Source organism: Montipora foliosa, chromosome 6 (assembly GCF_036669935.1).
Source record: "Montipora foliosa isolate CH-2021 chromosome 6, ASM3666993v2, whole genome shotgun sequence".
Taxonomy (NCBI): domain Eukaryota; kingdom Metazoa; phylum Cnidaria; class Anthozoa; order Scleractinia; family Acroporidae; genus Montipora; species Montipora foliosa.
Genome location: NC_090874.1, coordinates 57,434,265 through 57,440,719, shown reverse-complemented (window position 1 = coordinate 57,440,719; position 6,455 = coordinate 57,434,265). Strand labels below are relative to the sequence as shown.

Here is a 6,455-nt window from a genome sequence, read left to right as displayed (position 1 = left end):
TCAAAAAGAAAACTGTGGGTAACCATGCATTTTTGAGAGATAATTAAGCTTCAATTTGAGAAAGAACGCCATACATTGCTTTGTATTTTAAAGCTTTTTACAAATATTCATCAATTATCTTTGAAAAATGCGTGGCGACCCCAATTTTCTTTTTGGATTTCAATAACACTTGTCAAGATCTACATTTCCTTCATAATCATAAACCGGGGCAAAATTACCTTTGAATTAGTAGGTACCGTCCTTAATATCACTACTTTAAATCGAGTTTAAACCAATGATATTATTGCGTTTTGGCTATGTTGCCGTAGCCGTCGTCATTTCTCGAAAAAACTACTTTTAACTTGACGAGTCTGAGTTCATAAAGGCGCATAATCTCGGCGATCAAACGACAACAATTCAAAATGTCAAAACACTATTTTGGGGTCAGTACGCAGCTATTACAACGGTTCTAGGGATTGGTTTAGAAAACAATGGACACAAAGAACGATGCAAAAGAAACAATGGCCGGACCCTAACTCTAAAAACAATAGAGCTGCGTCCAAAAGGGATCAAATGAAATTAGAGGTTGTAAAGAGCTGCGTCCTATCTCCTATTTTGGACCTGACTATTAAATTTTTCCAGTTTTTTCACAAATGAAGGTATGGTACAATTGACCACAAAAATGTCTTATTCTTCTTCTTCTTCTTCTTCTTCTTCTTCTTCCTCGTGTGCCCACCTCATTCTTGTGAGCGTATATAATGTATACTCTATTTTCGAATTCCCCATAATGCACTTTGTTTGCCCCCCAAATTTTGCATAAAGCATTGTTTTCAAATTCTCTTGGGAATATGCAGTGTTCCAAGAGCATTTGAAAACAATAGTTTATGCAAAATTTGGGGGACAAACAAAGTGTATTACGGGGAATTCGAAAATAGAGAATAGGTGTTAAAATAAGACTTAATTTGTAAATTAAGTTCAATAACTTGATTGACTAATTCATTGATTAATTAATTTTAGATGCATGGCAGGTGTAGATTCTGCTATCAAAGCGATTTAAAACTGGGCGCGCGAGCTCGTTCAGATGTTGTCTTCTTTAATCTGCCTTGTGCATCGTGAACCAATAATTTCGAGAACTGTTCCAGTGGTCGAATCCTTATCCAGTTGAAAGGCTTTCGCGATCGAAATGTGCGTATGGTCTAATGGGAAGGTGGCGTGTAGTATTTAAACAATGTGTTTGAGATGTTTTTTGATATTTTTCTAATTTTTCCCCAAATTCTTTCCATATAGGATGGTTTCTGTAAACTAGAGGCGCTTTGGCTCGAATCTTGTTTATAAACCCTCGCCAGAGCTGTGCCAGTAAGGAAGACGCCACAGCCTTCGGATAACTTGTGTGGCCGATGTTCCTAATGGTGACGGGCACGAACATCATTGCCTGACCGCGGAATTTTAATTCCACTGCGGACATAATGTGTTTGTTCGGAATGTACCAACTCATTTGTCTGTCCAGTACAGGGTAGGTAGAACATGAGATACGGCTTTATAATGGTAGGCGTTTAGGCAGCCGTCAAACAGCACAATTGGCAGAACTAAGGTTTTGTTGTCATTGATTCCACACAACGTTTCCCTCCTCAGAAAAGCATCCTTCGCGCTAAGGCGCGCGTAGTTTGAGACACCCAAGGCTGGCTCATAATCCAGAAGCCATTCCTGAAAAGCTGTAAATGGTGCCAGTTTCTTCATCTCTGAAGGAGTATAATCGTTAAAATTCAAAACTGTATCACCGTCCATGAAAATGTAATAATGGTAACCTGGTTTTCTCTTCATCGCTGCGTAATACAACACATTCCTCCCTGATGCCCAGGTGGTTGTCGTATCGAACAAATATGTGATGTGGGAGGCATTGCCTTTCTCTCGGCACTCGTTTCGATAACTTAGCACAATTACATCACAGTTGCAAGTCTTGGGATCACCGATTTGCTCCGAAGACGCCTTAAGTGGGTGGATACATTGTTTGGCTTGTGTGAGATATAAAAAGGGCTTTGAGAATTGTTTATTGCTTTGATTTACCGATTGCAATGCTGGAAGGCCGGGCAGCTGCAAATTGAGAGTGTCATTCGGGCTGATTCCAGTGGCCTCGAATGAGATTAAGTTTTTTCCTACCACAGTGACTTGAACTCGATTAAAGAATACACCAGTGATGATCAAGAGGCTGGTTACTACCAACAATGCCAGATAGAGTTTTCTCAATCCAACGACAGTTCTTGTAGATCTGAATCAATAAAAAAAAAACAATACATGAACTTGCGTTTGCGCAGCTCATTTTTAAGGCCTCGTCCACACACATCCGGATATTTTTTAATCCGCAACTCTTTCTCTGCGGAATCAAAAATTGTCACGTCCACACGTAACGCATTCAAATCGAACTTCCAGTCCACACGTATACGGATTCCTTCTAGAATCTTGTCACCAGAGCAAGCGCCATTAGGCGTGCGAGTTCGCAACAAGAGAAACGATAGCATTTCGTTCAGCAGCCATGTTGAATATTTAAGACTGCGGTATAGACTGGATCCGAGTTTGTATCTTCGTCAAATAGGCCATTTCCGAGTTTATGTGCGCCTCCTCTTCAAAGCGAGTCTAAGTACAAAGTTTTTGTGATGGCAATTAGTTCTACTTTACATATGAATGAAAACTAATTTTCATAAGAAAAACTTTGCACTTAGACTCGCTTTGAAGAGGAGGCAGACATGAACTCGGAAATGGCCTATTTGAAAGTATCCGGATTTCACCGTTCACTCGATTCCAAATTCTTCACCTATTCTAAACTTTCCACTATAGAGAGCGGATTCAAAAAGTTGCGCATTTGAATGCCGGATTCGCTGGATTCGTGAGGACGGCAGGCGCACCCGCAAAGAAAAAGTTGCGGATTCAAAGGTGTCCGGATACGAGTGGACAAAGAAACGACGATGGCTACAACAACAACAACAACAACGCCGCAAAACAATGTCATTGGTCAAAGGAGGAAAAGTCATGATCGTGCGGCACACATTTTTAGCACATATTTTTGCGTTACTCTGCATAAGAACGCGAGCATTCAAATGAAAACCTTTCATTCTCTCCAGCTGATCTGGTGACGTAATTCGGAAATTTTAACGCCGTATCCCACAACCGCGCGCGGTCCTCAATGTTATTTTCGAATTCAATTTTTGCTGCTGTACAGTGAAGTTTCTCGACTGAATACATAAGATCTGAATTTGTACACGAACCCCATAAAATAAAAACCATACTTCACAGATGGTAATATTAGACTAAAATAGAACTTTAAAAGGATATGTTTTGGCAAAAACCTCGAATAAGTCTATTTTGTTTGCAAAGTTTTTCTTTAGGTCTAGCATATGTGGAATCCAGGTAAGTTTATCGTCCACGATCGTTCCGGCCAAGAATACGAGATTTTGTGACACAGCTTAGTACCGATTTATCCAAAAGAACTGGAGGTAGTGGTCTTTTTTGCTAATTAACGTAACTTCGCTCTTAGCCAAATGAGGTTAGGCGGCTCTCTGGGCACCACCTGTAGCCCTCTTGAAGCGCCCTTCGCAAAGAAGCAATCGCAGCGTCTGAAGACACTCCGATGCATAAAAGTGACATATCGTCTGCGTATATTTAACAATTATTCCTCGAGCCCGAATGGGCTCTGAGTCAATAGCCCAAATGGGCTATTGACTCAGAGACCATGAGGGCGAGAGGAATAATTGTTTTAGTAAAATCCAACTAGTTGGTCAAAAAAAATATCGAGACAAAACATCTTTCGCTAGTTAAAGCTAGACTTTAATTGTTGTTTTGGTTTTCAAAGCCGGCGCTTTTCGCTACTAGTGGGCTATAACAAATAGCCTACTAGTAGCTCAACCAATCAGAACGCAGCATCGATAATAGACCACAAGTTGGATTTTACTAAAAACAGAGATCCCATGGTTATCGCGGCGGGCAGATCATTAGTAAATAAAGTGAACAGAATAGGGCCTAATACAGATCCCTGCGGTATTCCAGTTGTTACTGGTAATATGTCATATTTAACTCCATTACGCAGCGTGAACTGCATTCTACCGCTCAATGTATATACTTTATCATACTTAGTCTTATCAAACAGAAAACACCCAGGGAAGAACAGAAGCAGGAAATTCAGGAAACGAGGATGAAGAAAAGGTATCCCAGTCGCCAGTTTTACAATGGTGGCAACAAGTAATCGCACGAATCTTCTTGTGTAAGTCTCCGTTAAATGTTGATTAGGTTCCATTCAGTCACGTGACAAGCGGCCATCTTTGTTTACAAAAAGGAAGAGAAGTATATATAAATAGCACGATTCTTTGGTGGTTATTTCGAACATTACATCTGTCCAAGTGAGCACTTCTCTTTCTGATAAAAAAAATAAACGACTAAATAAATAACGTTCTTTCCTCTTGGTGTTTAAAATGAGAGAGTTAATTTCAAACCCAAATAATCGAACTATCTCTCTTTCTTTCCCTCTCTATACCTAATTCCTGTCCCCAGAGCCCGAATTTCTTTTGGTCATAACCAAGGACACGGACTCTGGCCAGGTCCGCGAATCACGGGCTTATGCGTATTTTCAGAAATTCGGGGTAGACTTTCCTAAAATGGCGGCCAAAAAAATATTCTTTTGTTTATGTGCTAATTAGACTCACTAGCCTCGTTTGCTTGTACAAAATACAAAAGAAATGTTGCTTGAGAGCGAGGCTAGTGAGTCTAATAGGCCTTATTCACGATAGCCGCTATGTTGGTTTTCGTATTGTCATGCAAATTAGCCATGCGTTATGCTGGGGGCAAACATTGAAAAAAAAGCAAATTGCGGAAAATCGGCGCAACGAAATATTGAAATAACATTGCAAAAAGTCCATTTTAGTATTAAGAATTAAGTACCTTTTATAAATTTTTTTTTATCTTTTGATTGCCTTTGACATTTTGACCTTCTACTTCGTTATCTGCTCATTTTTCACTAAAAAAAACGTCGAAGTAACTTGTGTAATGATTGTATTTTACTGCGTAGGTGATAAACATTCAATGAAAGTGAAACAAATCATCTGTGTGGCTAAGATGTTCGTTATAACCTCTCGAACTTGAGTTGTTTGCCCCCAAAGAAGTGTGTAGCTAATTTTCATGATAATAGCAAATCCAACATGGCGGCCATCGTGAATAAGGTCTATTATTATACATCAGACTCACTATGAAAAATCTGATTGGTCGACAGCATTCAATCAATTCACAATAGCTTGTGAACTTGACATGATAAATGTAATATCTGCTGCAGATATTACATTTATCATGTCAAGTTCAACGTCTGCCTGGTTACTAAGCCCCTTGGAGTGTTCTCCTCAGAAACAAAATGGCTGAACGCTGCGCTTGTTTCTGAGGATGAATTATGTGAAAAAAGTACAATAAAACAATTATTGGATGAGGTTGAGCATGATTTCATGAATTATCAAAACCTCGTGTCTGTGTTATCTGCCTCAGCCTTCGGCTTCGGCAGATAACACAGACCTCGGTTTTGATAATTCATGATATCATGCTCAACCTCATCCAATAATTGTTTATTAGCACATAAACAAAAGAATATTCTTTTGGCCGCCATTTATGCATTCTGTCTATACCGGACTAAAATCGCAGAGGACAAAAGAACCATTGTTATTGCGATAAGGCCTTGCCAATTAGGTATTGTTATGTTCGCTTTGTTCTTTTGTTTAGGGATATTAATTATTTCAAATCCGGTATATGAAAGACCAGCCGAAAGTCGAAACAATAACGGTCGTCTACCGTTCCCGCGACTGTGCGTATTTAAGGTTGTGGCCAGAGTCCGTGTTCTTGGCGCTGACCAAAAGAAAAGCGGACTCTGGGGAGGAGAAGGGTCGATTGTGACGTTCGATATATTAATATACGTTCGATATATTAATATTCACACATGGCTACGAGGCTTCACTGTAAATTTGAATCTTGTTTTGTTCAGAAATCTCCCTTGAGACTTGTGAGACAAAGAAAACAGAATCGACAAGACAGCCTTGTAGCCATGCATGAATATTGATATATCGAACGTGGCCTATTCACTACTTGCACAATCCCATAATACACCTCTATTACCCCCCAAGACTTTTGCATAACCATTGTTTGCAATTTCTCCTGGGACATGAAAATGTCCCAAGAGAAGTCGAAAACAATGCCTATACAGATTTTGGGAGGTGTCTTATGGGATTTTTGCTAGTTTGCATGTGACGTCACAGCGGCCATGATGAATGGCAAGAACAATAACCTGTATCTCCGCAGGGAACTAAACTTGATTATTATGCATGCAAATTCTGTGAAAAGAAATTGTACTGTATTGCCATCCAACATGGCCACCGTGTCCCGTGGGTGCAAACAAGGAATATGATTACATGCCTTGTCGTACATACTCAGCTTTAGAAGGAACAACACACAAG

At 39.8% G+C, this 6,455-nt stretch overlaps 1 pseudogene; it reads right to left on the bottom strand.

Annotated features, from left to right (window-relative positions):
• Positions 1–1,025: 1,025 nt before the first annotated feature.
• The window catches only part of LOC138007875 (uncharacterized), a 9,358-nt pseudogene continuing 3,928 nt past the window's right edge, over positions 1,026–6,455 (bottom strand).